The sequence below is a fragment of the Pristiophorus japonicus genome, chromosome 16 (assembly GCF_044704955.1).
Source record: "Pristiophorus japonicus isolate sPriJap1 chromosome 16, sPriJap1.hap1, whole genome shotgun sequence".
NCBI lineage: Eukaryota > Metazoa > Chordata > Chondrichthyes > Pristiophoridae > Pristiophorus > Pristiophorus japonicus.
In genome coordinates, this window is record NC_091992.1 from 129,716,259 (window position 1) to 129,734,045 (window position 17,787).

Genomic DNA, 17,787 nt, shown 5'->3' on the forward strand with positions numbered 1-17,787 from the left:
TTGCACTTAAAAAAAATATATCAGAGAGCAATATAAAGATTGGTATATACATATGGGGTTAAGGTAGAAGCTGTAATATCATGAATAAACTTTACAAAATACATATTTTTAAAAAATCTAGTAATTTATATCATAATGGAGAAATTTGACATTCCACAAATATAAAATTAGTTTTCAGGGCCAAAACGGTTGTTTAGCGGTCAATGTGCTGTTAAAACCCAGTTACACCTATTCCAACAAGGCTTAACATTTAATGGGATGTTTAACAGCGATATTAGACTGGAAAAGCTTAAGTTGTCTATGGCGGAGCAGTGAATGATTGATTTTAACTTCAGGATTTCTGCGTTTAGCTATGCATGTGTTATATCCTGAAGTTACAATCAGTTTTAGAGGGGTAATGATGGCAAACACTGACAGTTCACCATCATTACCCACTGCAAAATCCTAATAATTTTATACCCAACATTAAGTTATATTTTCTAGTTCACAGACCACAAACATCTCATGATGGTAGAATGTATACGCTGAACTTCACATTCCTATTTCCCTCTAATTCTCCCTCGGGCAAAAAACTGGGCAGGCAAACTTCCCCAGGCAAGGATGTGCTTAACAGTGATTTGTGGAAATTCATCCTCTTAATTTACATTCCTTCCAGTTGAGAATGTGTGAGTTTATAAAGCACTTTTATCTGACAACACAGCTAAGACCTAAAATTGACAGCACATAGGACTGTCAGTGTGAACCTGTATCCTACCATTGTACTGCACAGTGCCTGCCGATCAAAAGTTCCGTAGTACTGTGCCATCTGCAAAATACTTTATTAAAAAATAGTACATTGTTTATTTTCTCCCCTTTGCATCTTTGGTCTTCTTGCACTGGACACAAGGTGAATAGAAGCCAGGTATTTTATTCTGCCCCTTTATAAGTGCTGCCCAGGGTAATTCTACTTCCAGTTTTCCTTTGTACTCTGGGTGGTCTCTGCGTCTTCCATAGGCGGATTTGGTGTAATTGGAAATGCAGCCACAACTGCTTGCCCTGCGATTCATAAAATGATACAGCACAGACAGAGGCCATTCGATCTATTGTGTCTGTGACGGCTTTTTGAAAGAGCTATCCAATTTTCAGGTAATCAGGCATTCCAGATCATTCCAGATTCCTTGGAACATTATACTGAGTAATTATGCCAGGCTGCAGAAGAAATTTGCAAACCTTTTAAAATATGTGCAAGTTTCCCAAATTTTACCTTATTAAATTTAAATATGCCAGATTGACAACAGTCCCATGAGTGACGTAGATAGACTCAGAGACAAACACCTTGGTATGTCTCTTGGTAACAAAACAGAAAAGTCATGTTCTTATTTATTATTAGTGTTTTTGTATTTCTACATTGTTAAAGAAATAAAGACTTGCATTTTGAAATCGCTTTTCACGACCTCAGGACGTCCCAAAGCGCTTTACAGGCAATTAAGTACTTCTTGAAGTGTAACTTTTTGAAGTCACTGCACTGGCTCTCAATCTCTCTGAAATCGTACTGTCGGCACCTATTCATATTCAGGCCACATACATTTGGGTTGTGCACTTATATCATGTATTCTAGATGTGTATTCAGACCAAACACACAAACATTTTTCATTCATTTCAAGCACATCATTTAATTTCATTCTCAAAGTCTTCTCATTTGTTCCAGTCTATGGTCTGAGATATTAACACAGCAAAGCAAAGATGATCATTTAATGGTTTTGCAGTTGGTAATATAACGGAGCACAATTTTCATCATTTATTTTTTGCATTGAAGTTTGCTTGATAAATCATTATTTAATTATGTGCTTCATTCAGGGTCTGATAATGGCTATGATAACACTGACTGTGAGCAGCTCAGTTGTAGTTTATCAGATCCTCAGATCCACGTATCCAAGATATAGATTGATGATCATTCACTCTTTTAATATTAGTAACCTGGAGCTTCAGTATATTCTTGAGGACAGGATGTGTGGATGCGATTGCTTTCCATGTCAGCGATAGATTACCCATAAGATTTAAGTTGATAATGGTAAAAGTTTTATTGAAAACCGATGTGACCTCATTATTTTTTCTTACACACTATTATTTAAACACCTTCTTGTCTCATTTTATGCCCCCTCCCCCACAACACACATTATTCCTTGCTGAGGAAGACAGATACAAACAGCTCTCAAGTTTCTGCAAATGTTGCTCTGCTAGGAAGCACAGGAGTGCAACATGTACAGGTTGGGCCTCTCCAGTCTGGCACCCTTGGGACCTGACCAGTGTCGGACCAGAGAATTTTCTGGACCACGGGAGGTCACGCCGACCCGAGCATTGTCAGCAGTACCCGGCAAGTTTTTAATGTAATGGTTAATTTCAGGCGAAGACACCAACTCTCGGAGCAACGGGGTCAATGTGTACCTGTGGGGAACATCAGTGAAGTGTCGCCGTGGGTTGCAGGTCAACCGAGGAAAATTGGCAGTGTTTACAGTGGAGTATAAATCCTTCCAACTGATGTAAAGTCCAATGTCTGATATTGAAAGTTTGTTTTAGATGAACGATCTTCATTGTTTTAAGCATTAGTTCAGAGTGCCTGCAATACTTCAGCCGACTTTGTCCTCTCAACTACAAAACGTGCCTAATCCTCAATATCAGTTTTTAAACTATAAAGTCCTGTCCCCTCAGTACAGATTCACACGAGGCATGTAGTGAAATAAAGGTGCAGGTCCAGAGTGACCTTGTCATTGTCCATTTGTACTACCAGTAGCCTGTTTGCTTCCTTGCCCATTACTGTCCCTGCAAGCCATTTGGGACCCCTGCCATAGTTTAGTACAAACACTTTGTCCCCTATCTCATTCCATCTCCCCCTTGAATTTCTGTCATGGTACGCAGTCAGCTTACGGCGCTTTGCCTCAACGATTTCGTGCATGTCTGGGAGAATTAATGAGAGCCTTGTATTTAAAGTCCTTTTCATCAACAGTTGCGCGGGGGGATCCCAGTCAGTGAGTGCGGACGAGATCTGTATGCCAGCAGCAGTCGCGGCAGGCAACCCTGCAGCGTGGGACCTTGGATTTTAAGCATGCCTTGTTTAATGATTTGCACTGCTCTCTCCGCCTGGCTGTTGGAGGCCGGCTTGAACGGTGCCGTCTTGACGTGATTTATGCCGTGGTCAATTATAAAGTCTTGGAATTCTGCGCTGGTGAAGCAAGGACCATTGTCACTGACCAATATGTCAGGGATTCTGTGCATTGCAAACATGGTTGCGAGGCTCTCCACAGTGGTGGAGGTTGTGCTCGAGTTTAAAATGGTGCATTCGATCCACTTTGAAAATGCATCTACAACTACGAGGAACATTTTGCCCGTGAATGGGCCCGCATAGTCTACGTGCACCCGTGACCACGGTTTGGTAGGCCAGGGCCAGGAGCTCAGGGGAGCCTCCCTGGGGGTATTGCTGAGTTGGGCACAAATGGTGCACCTTCGGACGCAGAGCTCCAAGTCCGCGTCAATACCAGGCCACCAGACGTGGGATCTGGCTATGGCCTTCATGAGAACGATCCCCTGGTGCTCGCGGTGGAGCTCCCGGACAAATGCCTCTCTGCCTCGCAGAGGCATGACTACTCGGCTGCCCCACATCAGGCAGTCTGCTTGTAGTGATAGCTCATGCATGCGCCTGTGAAAGGGTTTTAATTCCTCAGGGCAGGCATCGCGAGCCTCTGCCCAGTCACCAGTTAGGACACATCTTTTTACTAAGGATAACGTGGGGTCGCTGGCCGTCCAGGCTCTGATTTGGCGAGCTGTCATGGGTGAACCTGTGGACTCAAAGGCATTGATTGCCATGACTATCTCACAGTCCTGTTCGTCAGACCCTTCCGTGGTCGCCAGGGGTAGCCTGCTGAGTGTGTCGGCACAGTTGTCTGTGCCTGGTCTGTGCCTTATGGTATAGTCGTAGGACGCCAGTATGAGTGCCCACCTTTGAATTCGCGCCGAGGCATTGGCATTTATTGCCTCGCTCTTGGATAGGAGGGACATGAGGGGCTTGTGGTCGGTTTCTAATGCGAACTTGGCCTCGAAAAGGTATTGGTGCATCTTTTTGACACCGTACACGTATGCGAGCGCCTCCTTCTCTAACATTCCGTACCCGCGCTCCGTCTGCGAAAGTGACCTGGAGGCATAAGCTATGTGTTGTAATTTGCCCGCTCTATTGACATGTTACAAAATGCACCCGACCCCATATGCTGACGCATCGCATGTGAGAACTAGCTTTTTACCTGGGTCAAAAAAAGTCAAAACACTGTTGGAACACAGAAGGTTGCTTGCCTTATTGAAGGCGCGTTCCTGGGCGTCCCCCCAAAACCAATCGCACCCCTTCCTGAGTAGCACGTGAAGAGGCTCCAGCAGCGTGCTTAAGTTCTGTATAATGTTCCCAAAGTAATTGAGTAGCCCAAGAAAGACGCGCAGTTCTGAGACATTCTGGGGCCTGGGTGCCAGGCGAATTGCTTCTGTTTTGGACTCTGTTGGACAGATTCCATCAGCGGCAATCCTTCTGCCCAAAAATTCAACCTCGGGTGCGAGAAACTGGCACTTGGATTTCTTGACTTGTATCCGATCCAACCGCTTTAGTACTTCCTCCAAATTATGGAGATGCGAGTCGGTGTCCCTGCCCGTGATAAGTATGTCGTCTTGAAATACAACCGTCCCCTTGACTTGAGCAGACTCTCCATGTTGCGCTGGAATATGGCAACTGCCAACCTGATGCCAAATGGGCATCGATTGTACATGAAAAGGCCTCGATGTGTGTTGATGGTGGTGAGTAGCTTGGATTCCTCGGTCAATTCTTGCGTCAAATACGCAGATGTGAGGTCTAATTTTGAGAAAAGTTTACCTCCAGCCAATGTGGCAAATAAGTCCTCCGCTCAGGGCAGCGGGTACTGGTCCTGTAGGGAGACTCTGTTTATGGTAGATTTGTAGTCCCCACAGATTCGTACGGATCCATCAGGCTTCATGACTGGGACGATGGGACTTGCCCAGTCGCTAAATTCCACAGGTGATATAATGCCTTCCCGCAGAAACCTGTCTAGTTCGTGTTCAATCTTTTCCCTCATCACATAGGGTACAACTCTGGCCTTGTGATGGACCGGTCTAGCATCCTGTGTGATGTAGATTTTGACTTTGGCCCCTTTGAAAGTGCCCACACCTGGCTGAAAGAGATGTTCAAATCGCTTTATAACTGTTGAGCAGGAGGTCCGTTCCTCTAATGACATGGCATGGACATCATCCCATTTCCAGTTTAGTTTTGCCAGCCAGCTTCTCCCCAGCAGTGCTGGGGGTTCTCCGGGGACAATCCACAGGGGAAGTCGGTTCACTGTCCCTTTGTGTGTGACAGAGAGCATGGCGCTGCCGAGGACTGGTACGATTTCTTTGGTATAGGTCCTTAGTGTGGTGTCGACCCTTGTGAGTTTTGGTCTGTCTCTTTTATGCGGCCACAGTTGTTCAAGTTGTTGAGCGCCCATGAGAGATTGACTCGCTTCCGTATCCAACTCCATGTTGACAGATATCCCGTTGAGTAGGACCCTCATCATTATAGGAGGCGTCCTTTTGTAGGAGCTGTGGCCATTGATCGTGTTGACCCGCTGTACATCGGTGTCCCGGGTACTGTCCCCACCATCTTCTGGTCCGCTTTCCGACCCATCCGATTTGTATACCAGCCGAGCTGCCGTTTTTTTGCACATGCGGGCCAAATGCCCTGTATATTCACAATTTCTGCAAACAGCCTGCTGAAATCGACATCCCCTTGACGATTGCCCACCCCCACACCTCCAGCACAGACCTGTTTCATTGTTCAAAGTGTTCCCAAAGAATGAGCTGCGTCTGGCTGATCTCTCTTGAGCTTCTCTCAGTTTGTAGTTGATTGCTCGCATTGTGGGTTGATGAGGTGTGAACGGCCGTTCCTGTAGCCCTTGATGGCTTCTGCCTGCTGTCGAGAGCCTGTTCTCCCGGTTTTGTCTGTGTGTGGGGTTAGCAGCTTGTTTAGTGCTGTGAACTTCTTGTTCCGATATTTCATTAGTTGTCGTACCTGCATTGTAAATCAACCTCGTTTCTTCTTCCCCTACCAAGAATGTCTGTGCAACCAGTGTTGCTGCCTTTAAGATCAGGTTCTTGCTCTCCATGAGCTTTCGGAATATGCCTGCGTGGCCTATTCCTTCAATGAAAAAGTCTCTCAGCATTTCTCTCCTCAGTTCATCGGAGAACTCACGTAAACTAGCCAACCTCCGAAGTCATGAAGTCGGGTATGCTCTGGTCCACACAGCGTCTGTAGTTGTAGAACCTGTGTCTGGCCATGTGTAAGCTGCTCGCTGGCTTCAGGTAGTCTCTTACCAGTGTGCTCAATTCTTCAAACGACTTGCTTGCTGGTTTCTCGGGTGCCAACAGATCCTTCATTAAAGCGTACGTTTTCGAGCCACAGTTGGTCAAGAAATGGGCTCTTCTCTTGTCTGCCTTATCGTCGCCTAACCAGTCTTTGGTTGCAAAGCTTTGCTGGAGCCTTTCTAACGTCAACAAATACAGAAAAATAAATAGGCTATAAAGCTCTCAAGACTGTGGCAGCCCCAGACAGAAGAAATCTGGTGGCCTTTCAGTTTCCCTCGGCTCCCCATTCACCCTCCCTAGGGCGAGTGTCCCAGCTTGAAAACCAATGGGATAGGGATGGAAGAAACATAGCTCCTGGGCTGCCACTGCAGTCAGTTTCAGAGTCACTGGCACAGGCCTGGGAACAGGTTATCCGAGCTGCTTTCACAGCAATGCTCGATGTGCCATGCAGAAAGACCAAGAAAGGCGGAAGAAAAAAGTCCCAAAATAGCATCACCATGAAAAAAAACAATTTAAGCAAACAGCCATCAAATTTAAGTAAGCTTCAACCAAGGTATGCACAGTCATCTCACCCCGTAAAAGTCTAATTTTTTGGTTGAACTGTATAAGGCAACAAAATCAATTAATTCTGTCAATTATTTAAAAACATATTAACCTGCTTACAACAATGGAGCAAAGAGATTAAAATATTCATAGGACTACAGAGAATATACAGCACAGAAAAAGGCCATTTGGCGCAACCAGTTCATGCCGGCGTTTATGCTCCACTCGAGCCTCCTCCTGTCTTTCCTCATCTAAATCTATCAGCATAACCCTCTATTCCCTTCGCCTTCATATGCTTATCTAGGCACCCCTAAAAAGCATCTATACTATTTGCTTCAACCACTCCTTGTGGTAGCGAGTTCCATATTCTCACCATTCTCTGGGTAAAGAGGCTTCTCCTGAATTCCCAATTCAGATCTATATTTGGAAGCCTGAAGTGAGCATCATCCAACTAACATTGTGGGGTGAATCATAATGAGTTCAATCCTTTCCTCACCTGATCTCCATAAAAAGAAATTAAAGAAAGACTTCCATTTGTACAGACTTTCATGGCCTCAGGAAACCCCAAAGCACTTTACAGCCAATGAGGTACTTTTGAAATGTAATCACTGTTGTAATACAGGGAACGCGGCAGCCAATTTGCGCACAGCAAGGTCCCACAAACAGCAATGTGGTAATGACCAGATAATCTGTTTTAGTGATGTTGGTTGAAGGATAAATATTGGCCCCAGGACACCGGGGAGAACTCCTCTGCTCTTCTTCCAATAGCGCCATGTCCATTTGAGAGGGCACATGGTTTAATTGCTACTTCGAATCTACACAGCAATTGGGAAAAATAGTTATTGTATTCTGAACTGTCGAAGATTTAATGACAAAACTCTGAATATCAGCTCAATCTGGATCTTTTCAGTGTCTGCTGAAGCCAGAAAATCTAAACAACAAAATCTGTTGATTAGTTCATCAACTGATCTACAGGATTTGACAAAGAAATTTCCTTGAACACGACAATTAAATAGGAAATAAAATACCTTCTGCCAGTGCAACACAAGTGATTTCGTCAAATAACAGAATTTTATTGAGTGACAGGAACCTGGGCAGACAGGAAGCAAAGAGTAGGAATAAACGGGTCCTTTTCAGAATGGCAGGCAGTGACAGGGTACCGCAAGGTTCAGTTATTTACAGACCCCAGCTATTTACAATATACATTGATGATTTAGACGAAGGAATTGAATGTAATATCTCCAAGTTTGCAGGCGACACTAAGCTGGGTGGCAGTGTGAGCTGTGAGGAGGATGCTAAGAGACTGCAGGGAGACTTGGATAGGTTATGTGAGTGGGCAAGTGCATGGCAGATGCAGTATAATGTAGATAAATGTGAGGTCACCCACTTTTGTGGCAAAAACAGGAAGGCAGAATATTATCTGAATGGTGACAGATTAGGAAAAGGGGAGGTGCAACGAGACCTGGGTGTCATGGTACATCAGTCATTGAAAGTTGGCATGCAGGTACAGCAGGCGGTGAAGAATGCAAATGGCATGTTGGCCTTCATAGCGAGAAGATTTGAGTATAGGAGCAGGAATGTCTTGCTGCAGTTGCACAGGGTCTTGGTGAGGCCACACCTTGAATATTGTGTACAGTTTTGGTCTCCTAATCTGAGGAAGGACATTCTTGCTATTGAGGGAGTGCAGCGAAGGTTCACCAGATTGATTCCTGGGAAGGCAGGACTGATATTTGAAGACAGACTGGATCGACTAGGCTTATATTCACTGGAGTTTAGATGAATGAGAGAGGATCTCATAGAAACATATAAAATTCTGACGGGATTGGACAGGTTAGATGCAGGAAGTATGTTCCCAATGTTGAGGAAGTCCAGAACCAGGGGTCACAGTCTAAGGATAAGGGGTAAGCCATTTAGGACCGAGTTGAGGAGAAACTTATTCACTCAGAGAATTGCGAACCTGTAGAATTCTCTACCACAGAAAGTTGTTGAGGCCACTGCGTTAGATATATTCAAAAGGGAGTTAGATGTGGCCCTTACGGCTAAAGGGATCAAGGGGAGAGAAAGCAGGAATGGGGTACTGAAGTTGCATCAGCCATGATCATATTGAATGGCGGTGCAGGCTCGAAGGGCCGAATGGCCTACTCCTGCACCTATTTTCTATGTTTCTATGTTTTTATGTCTCAGATCAGCAAAATATTCAATTTCTGTAAGGTTTGAAAGACTGAAATGATTGAAACTGGGGAAGAATTACAAAAACAAAATCATACCAGTGGATAATATGGGTTTAGAATATGTTTCAGGCATCTAAATTAATCCAACATCCTGTTAGCCACATGTTTTCTGAATAAATTTGTTACTAATTTAGTAAAACTGAAAGATGCCAGCTTAATTTGCAGTGTGTGAATAAAAGTGAGAGGCAAGAGAAAGGGCAGCCTTAATCTGAGGTTGCCGATTGTGTTGTCGGCTTCAATTACTGAAGGCAGAGATTGCTCAGATAGAACATCGTCTGTTGGAAGTCAGATCAACATTAACTGTTGGAGGTTAATTGCACTGATCTAAAATTGACTTGTATGAAAATAAAAGCACAGTATTCAATATTTGTGTGAAAGTGTACTGAAAACAACAATTTGAATTTATATACCATCTTTAATGTAATAAGTGTCCCATCAGCAGCTGTAGAATTGCATTCCACTACAATCTGTAACCTCATGTCCCAGCATATCCCTCACTCTACCATTACCATCAAGCCAAGGGACCAACCCTGGTTCAATAAGAACAGCATGCCAGGAGCAGCATCAGGTGCACCTAAAAATGAGGTGCCAACCTGGGGAAGCTGCAACAAAGGAAGCATGCTAAACAGCAGAAGCAACATGCTGTAGACAGAGCTAAGCATCCCACAACCAACCGATCAGATCAAAACTCTGCTGTACTGCCACATCCACATCCAGTCGTGAATGGTGATGGACCATTAAACAACTAACGGGAGGAGGAGGCTCCATAAATATCCCCTTCCTCAATGATGGCGGAGTCCAGCACATGAGTGCAAAAGACAAGGCTGAAGCATTTGCAACCACCTTCACAGACAGATCGGAAAAGCTGGTTTTCAGCGCGCGCTGAAAACCGCTTTTCCGATGCCTTTCCGCGTCTGTAGAATTTCAGGCTCAATATTTAGACTTTGTGCAGTTGCAGGACTATTTCCTCATCCATATACATTCATCACACTGAGATGCATTTGCAACCATCTTCAGCCAGAAGTACCGAGTGAATGATCCATATCGGTCTCCTCTTGAGGTCCCCACCATCACAGAAGTCAGTCTTCAGCCAATTAGATTTACTCTATGTGATATCAAGAAATGGCTGAGTGCATTGGATACAGCAAAGGCTATGGACCACAACAACATCCTGGCTGTCGTGCTGAAGACTTGTGCTCCAGAACTAGCTGCACCTCTAGCCAAGCTGTTCCAGAACAGCTACAACACTGGCATCTACCCGACAATGTGGAAAAGTGCAGAGATATGTCCTGTCCACAAAAAGCAGGACAAATCCAATCTGATCAATTAACCACCCCCCCCGCCATGAGTTTATTCTTAATCAACAGCAAAATGATGGAAGGTGTCGTCGACAGTGCTATCCAGCGGCACTTACTCACCAATAACCTGCTCACTGATGCTCAGTTTGGGTTCTGCCAGGGCCACTCGGCTCCAGACCTCATTGCAGCCTTGGTCCAAACATGGACAAAAGAGCTGAAGTCCAGAGGTGAGGCGCAAGTGACTGCCCTTGACATCAAGGCAGCATTTGACTGAGTGTGGCATCAAGGAGCCCTAATAAAACTGGTCAATGGGAATCAGGGGGAAAACTCTCCACTGGCCGGAGTCATACCTAGCACAAAGGAAGATGGTTGTGGTGGTTGGAGGTCAATCATCACAGCCCCAGGACATCGCTGCAGGAGTTCCTCAGGGCAGTGTCCTCGGCCTAACCATCTTCAGCTGCTTCAACAATGACCTTCCCTCCATCATAAGGTCAGAAGTGGTGATGTTCGCTGATGATTGCAGTGTGCAGTGCCATTCGCAACTCCTCAGATAATGAAGCAGTCCATGCCCGCATGCAGCAAGACCTGGATGATATTTAGGCTCGGGCTGATAAGTGACAAGTAACATTCGTACCACACAAGTGCCAGGCAATGACTATCTCCAACAAGTGAGAGTCTAACCACCTCCCCTTGACATTCAATGGCATTACCATCGGCGAATCCCTCACTATCAACAACTTGGGGGTCACCATTGACCAGAAACTTGACTGGATCAGCCACATAAATACTGTGGCAACAAGAGCAGGTCAGAGGCTGAGTATTCTGCAGCGAGTGTCTCACCTCCTGATACCCCAAAGCCTTTTCACTATCTACAAGGCACAAGTCAGGAGTGTGATGGAATACTTTCCACTTGCCTTGATGAACGCAGCTCCAACACTCAAGAAGCTCGACACCATCCAGGACAAAGCAGTATGCTTAATTAGCACCCCATCAACCACCTTAAACATTCACTCCGTGGCTTTAGGTGTACCATCAACAAGATGCACTGCTGCAACTCGCCAAGGCTTCTTCAGCAGCATCTCCCAAACCCACGACCTCTACCACCTAGAAGGACAAGGGCAGCAGGCGCATGGAAACACCATCACCAGCAAGTTCCCCTACAAGTTCCCCTTCAAGTTACACACCATCCTGACTTAGAAGTATGTCGCCGTTCCTTCATCTTTGCTGGGTCAAAATTCTGGACCTCCCTCCCTAACAGCACTGTGGGAATACCTTCACCACACTGACTACATCGGTTCAAGAAGGCGGCTCACCACCACCTTCTCAAGGGCAATTAGGGATGGGCAATAAATGCTGGCCTTGCTTCTCGGCCTTTTGGCTAAGATCATGCGTAACTGACCTGACAGGGGAGTAACCATGACCCCAACGTGGTTCTCCCTGGATCAGGAAGGTGATTCTCCTATGCTTTTTGGAAATAGGAGGTGGGTGGGGTGGCTTGACCCATCCACCTCCACGGAGGAGTGTGGGGGGCCTGACCCATCCACCTCCATGGCACGAACCTGGTATTGCAGTACTTCCAGGAACGGTGCAGTGGCTCTAGGCCTTTTGGCTAAGAGCATTGGCGCAGAGTGATCCTTGATGTGTGCAAGGTGACCTCTGGCGTTTGTGATTTGACAAAGAATTGGAAAGATTGGCAACGAAAAAAAAAAGAAAAAAAAAATGCTAGCCTTGCCAGGGACGCCCACATCCCTTGAACGAATAAAAACAAGAAGGTTTGACAAGGTTTTAGAAGGAAGAGTGATAGGTAACAAGCAGAAAGAGTTACAGTTGAGAGTTCAAGAGTGTGGCTCCAAGGCAGGTGAGGGCTCTGTGCCCACAAGTGGAGAAGAAAAGGGGGATACAAAGGAGACCGGAGTTGAATGAGTGGAGGATGTGCAATTGGACGTAGGGCTGTAGAGGTATGGATGGGCGAGTCCGTAGAGGGATTTGTGTACGAGGACAAGGATTTTGAGTTCAATATGGTGGGGATGGGGAGCAGTGGAGGTTGGCAAGGATCGGGGTGATAAGGGTCTTAAAGCATAAAACATCTAAAAATACGTTTTGGATTTAAATTCTTCCCGGAGTGCATTCGCCTTCATGTGGTCCAGAATTTGAAAATCCTCATTTGGCAAACCATGATAGACAGAAAGAAGAGTTGCAAATTACCGTTAATCAGTACAGAAGTATTTCAAACATTATTTCGACTTTTTTTTGTAGCATTGATGAAGCTACTACACGATTTATAATACTGATAGGAAAAAGCAGTTATGGAGAAGAATTGGTCACTTGGCCACCCTCTCGTGAATTAAATGTAATGCTGTGTGGTGGGGGAGGAAATCACTAAAAAATACAATGCACCCTGTCAATTGATACTGGGAAGAGAACAGAGCCACTTCAAATAATTTGTTAAATATCGGAAGCACCTAAAGCTGTTTGTTCAATCTGATTTAACAGATGGTGGAAACCTGAACAATTAAATTGAAGGAGTAGATTTTGCATGCTTCTGATGGTTATAGAATTTAATAGCACAGAAACAGGCCATTTGATCTATAGATAACTTCTTCCCGAAGTGTGACTGTGATTAACTGAGTTTCACCATTAAAAGAAAATTCGATGATTCCAAAAAATTCCATGATGATTGAATTTGGCCCATAAAAATCTATATGCAGTGGTACCATTTTTGGGTTATGTTTCCATAGAAGACTCATATTCAAATGTCGGAGTACCTGCCAGAAAGGCCATTAACCCATATTCATGACTTGATCGCGTGACCAACTGTTGTTTGAAATAATTGTAAAAATAATGCAATTAGAGAGGTGGAAATTCCAGGAGTAGGGTACTGTGATTGGTAAAGAAGGAATCAAACAGCACCCTCTTAATGACCAATAAAATAATGATCATGAACTTGAACATCTTTTCGTTTATCTCTGTTGACTATCTTTGACTATTTTAATTTAGACAGTGAGTGTTGGTGACACAATGGGGGCAGGTTGAGGAACTGGCCGAGAGCAGACATTAGTAGTCTGAGGAAGATGAAGTAGAGCAAAATTACACAGTTGTACTCCTTAGGGCTTCCTGATCTACGTGGAAAGATCAGCTGGCCTGATACCCTCCATTGCGGGCAAAGCTCCTGCCTGGCTCTGACTGGAGCAGTGCAGCTGGGAGGCTCGCCTGCAATGTCAGAGTCATTGCTTTTGCTGGTGATCCGCGATTCTCCTGGATGACTTGTAATGTGCACAATTTCTGAAGCACAATGTTTGGTTGAACGCTTCCCCGCTAATGTTAATTCAATTGACTTTTACTGTTGGGATCAGCAGTAACTCCTCCAAACCAGCTGCGTCCCCATGGGGCGAGGAGGAAAACCAGCGGGAGAGTTAACCCTGGCTGCTCTTCTGGATCTGTCAGCAACCAGTTACAGAGCATCAACAGTGCAGGTAGCATGAGCCTGAGAACATCACGTGGCGTGGGGGAAAAAAAGAACAGGAAGAAAATAATTTACAGAAATGGTGAAGTAAATAACGCACCCCATCGATGACGTTAGTGGCGTTATATCATGGCGTTACAGACCAGATACAAGACACCAATTTTGGTGTGTTTAAATGCAAAACACAGTGACAAAGTCTCAAAAATAAATATCTATTAGTCTACATTTGTCAAACAGCTCATTAGTTGGGTTAATTAAGACAAGAGATCATTGTGCAGTTTAAAGGAATATGCTCACACAGTGCATGATATATCATTAACATTCCTCAAGTGGGAATTGAGGGTCACACATATCAATGTCTGGGTTCCTTTTGCCCAGCAATGTAGTTATGGCTGATATCAACTGGGGACGGAATGGAGTTGGACTGAATTCCACTAAACATCAAAGTTAGGTAAACTTTTTTTAAACACTTCAAATTCTTAGGTTAAGAACTTGCTTGAGTGGTTTATTTCTGCATTTGTGGGAACTGATTTAAAGTCACTCTATTCCTAATAGAGACTTCTAGTCACATTGATTGGAAAATGAAAAAGATAAATGGAGATGGTCACGTTTCATAAAATGCATTAAACCAACCAGTACATAAATTGGTAAATGATAAAAACACGTTGGCCTGATTTAGGTGCCCACTGACCGAGGAAATTAACTAATATTGAAAATAGCACTTGAGAAAAAGAATAAAAAATTACATCAGATATGGGCTTTAAGATGATGAAAGAAGTTGTGGAGAAAAGTGAAATAAGAGGTTTAGTGCTGATTGTAAGAATAAAAGTGTTTGGTAATGTCAAAATTGATTCTGTATATGTATAAATGTTGAAAGTGTAGATTATAGACATCGTGCCCCCCCCCCCCCCGCCCCCGACCTGTGAGAGAGAGAACAGCTCTGCAGGTCAGCAAGTAAAAGAGCTGGAGTGGCGGGCCTGGTACATCGTGGCCCCCCGACCTGTGAGAGAACTGCTCCGCAGGTCAGCAAGTAAAAGAGCTGGAGCGGCATACCACTTCAACCTCCAGCGTGAGCTGCTCCAAGGATTTTGAGATGGCGACTGGGTGATGTTATCAAAACCCTGATTGTCTTTTGGAGCACGGGCAGGAACAGCAGCAGGGCCCAGGTACAGAGTGGGAAGGTCGGGGCAGAGGAGCAGCGAGTGTTTGTGCTGAAGGTGTGACAGATGAGGGTACGGGGCCCAGAAGAGGCGAGGGACCAGGGGCAGTGTGGGCCAGCCAACATTGCGATATGTGTGCACACTAGGTCCGTGCAGCAAAGCAGGTCGCCAGTCATCTTGGTTAACCCTTGTCACTGGACCAAGACTTAGCTCTGTCAAGCCCTTGTGGTGGCTGGAGTGCAATGGTCACCCCACGCTAAAAAAAAATTCACACACAGGCATCTTCCACCCCCTCAATTGGAGTTCAGGACTGGAACATCGGGTCCTTCATCGAAACACTTGTGAACTCGTGGAAGCAGGTCATCCTCGTCCGAGGGACCGCCTATGAATGAGATTATATGGAAAGGCTGCAGTTTGAAGAGACAAAATGGATACCTTCCCCAAGTTTATGTCTCCATGGCTTTGAAACTCACCAAACTAAAAAAGATGTTAATTGGAAAGCCATTAACCTAATCAAGGTATGGCACCGGGTCCTCCAGACAGACACATGTGTGAGGAAAGCCATTAAGGAACAGCCCTGGAACCAAGACCCAATCCTGGGGCTTTCGGAGGAACAATGGAATTAAGGGATATAAAAACTCAAGCACAGACTGCTCTTTCTCTCCTTCTCTCCTGAGCATACGGCAAACCGCCCGCTTAAGGCCAACCGAAACAGCAGGCCATGTGCTCAGCCAGCCAGCGGAAAGTGATGTATACCTTTTTGTAAATCATTATTGTAACATTGTATCTGTTGTAACTAAGTTGATCTGTAGGATAGCTGACGACTGCTGATAGATGTTCATGTGTATGTGTTTAATAAACTATTCCAAATTGTTTTAAAAGAATCAGTCTCGCTGTCAATTTAATGCCAGAGATTTAGAAATCTTACACGATCCTTTGTCAGGTTTTGATGCAGCACAGACTTAGAAACAGCTTAGAGAATAAAATCCAAATGGCACGAGAGGCAGTGGGAGTTGGTGAGTCGGCGAGAGGCAGTGTGGGGAGGCCTATAAAAAGGCCCAGTGTTGGGGAGTCGGCGATAGGCCAGCTGGTGTAGCTGCAGCAAGGAGAGAAGGCAAAAAAGAAGTAAAAGGAAATCGAAAGATGATGTCACAGCCAAGGGGGTAAGTGATTGGTAAGTAGTTTTTCTTTTTCTTTTTTATATCCGTAAGCAACCTTTAGCATTGTTGTTGCCACATTAAGTTTATCTAAGGGTTAAGTCATGGCAGGACAGCTCGGACACGTGTTATGCTCCAATATGTCGAGGAACCAACTGGGGGGAGGCCATCTTAGACTGGGTATTGTGTAATGAGAGAGGATTAATTAGCAATCTCGTTGTGCGAGGCCCCTTGGGGAAGAGTGACCATAATATGGTGGAATTCTACATTAGGATGGAGAATGAAACAGTTAATTCAGAGACCATGGTCCAGAACTTAAAGAAGGGTAACTTTGAAGGTATGAGGTGTGAATAAGCTAGGATAGATTGGCGAATGATACTTAAGGGGTTGACAGTGGATGGGCAATGGCAGACATTTAGAGACCGCATGGATGAACTACAACAATTGTACATCCCTGTCTGGCGTAAAAATACAAAAGGAAAGGTAGCTCAACCGTGGCTATCAAGGGAAATAAGGGATAGTATTAAAGCCAAGGAAGTGGCATACAAATTGGCCAGAAATAGCAACGAACCCGGGGACTGAGAGAAATTTAGAACTCAGCAGAGGAGGACAAAGGGTTTGATTAGGGCAGGGAAAATAGAGTACGAGAGGAAGCTTGCAGGGAACATTAAAACGGACTGCAAAAGCTTCAATAGATATGTAAAGAGAAAAAGGTTAGTAAAGACAAACGTTGGTCCCCTGCAGTCAGAATCAGGGGAAGTCATAACGGGGAACAAAGAAATGGCAGACCAATTGAACAAGTACTTTGGTTCGGTATTCACTAAGGGGGACACAAACAAACTTCCAGATATAAAAGGGGTCAGAGGGTTTAGTAAGAAGGAACTGAGGGAAATCCTTATTAGTCGGGAAATTGTGTTGGGGAAATTGATGGGATTGAAGGCCAATAAATCCCCAGGGCCTGATGGTCTGCATCCCAGAGTACTTAAGGAGGTGGCCTTGGAAATAGCGGATGCATTGACAGTCATTTCCCAACATTCCATAGTCCATTGTACATTAATAATTTAGATGAGGGGATTAAATGTAGTATCTCCAAATTTGCGGATGACACTAAGTTGGGTGGCAGTGTGAACTGCGAGGAGGATGCTATGAGGCTGCAGAGTGACTTGGATAGGTTAGGTGAGTGGGCAAGTGCATGGCAGATGAAGTATAATGTGGATAAATGTGAGGTTATCCACTCTGGTGGTCAAAACAGAGAGACAGACTATTATCTGAATGGTGACAGATTAGGAAAAGGGGAGGTGCAACAAGACCTGGGTGTCATGGTACATCAGTCATTGAAGGTTGGCATGCAGGTACAGCAGGTGGTTAAGAAAGCAAATGGCATGTTGGCCTTCATAGCGAGGGGATTTGAGTACAGGGGCAGGGAGGTGTTGCTACAGTTGAACAGGGCCTTGGTGAGGCCACACCTGGAGTAGAGTGTACAGTTTTGGTCTCCTAACTTGAGGAAGGACATTCTTGCTATTGAGGGAGTGCAGTGAAGGTTCACCAGACTGATTCCCGGGATGG

General features: G+C 44.9%; 1 protein-coding gene and 1 pseudogene across 1 annotated transcript in view; one reads left to right on the forward strand and one right to left on the reverse strand.

Moving 5' to 3' along the window:
* LOC139226830 (cytoplasmic phosphatidylinositol transfer protein 1-like) overlaps positions 1–17,787 on the reverse strand; it is a 477,346-nt gene that overhangs the window by 19,487 nt on the left and 440,072 nt on the right. The window lies entirely within an intron of this gene.
* LOC139227264 (U2 spliceosomal RNA) lies at positions 11,800–12,037 on the forward strand (annotated as a pseudogene).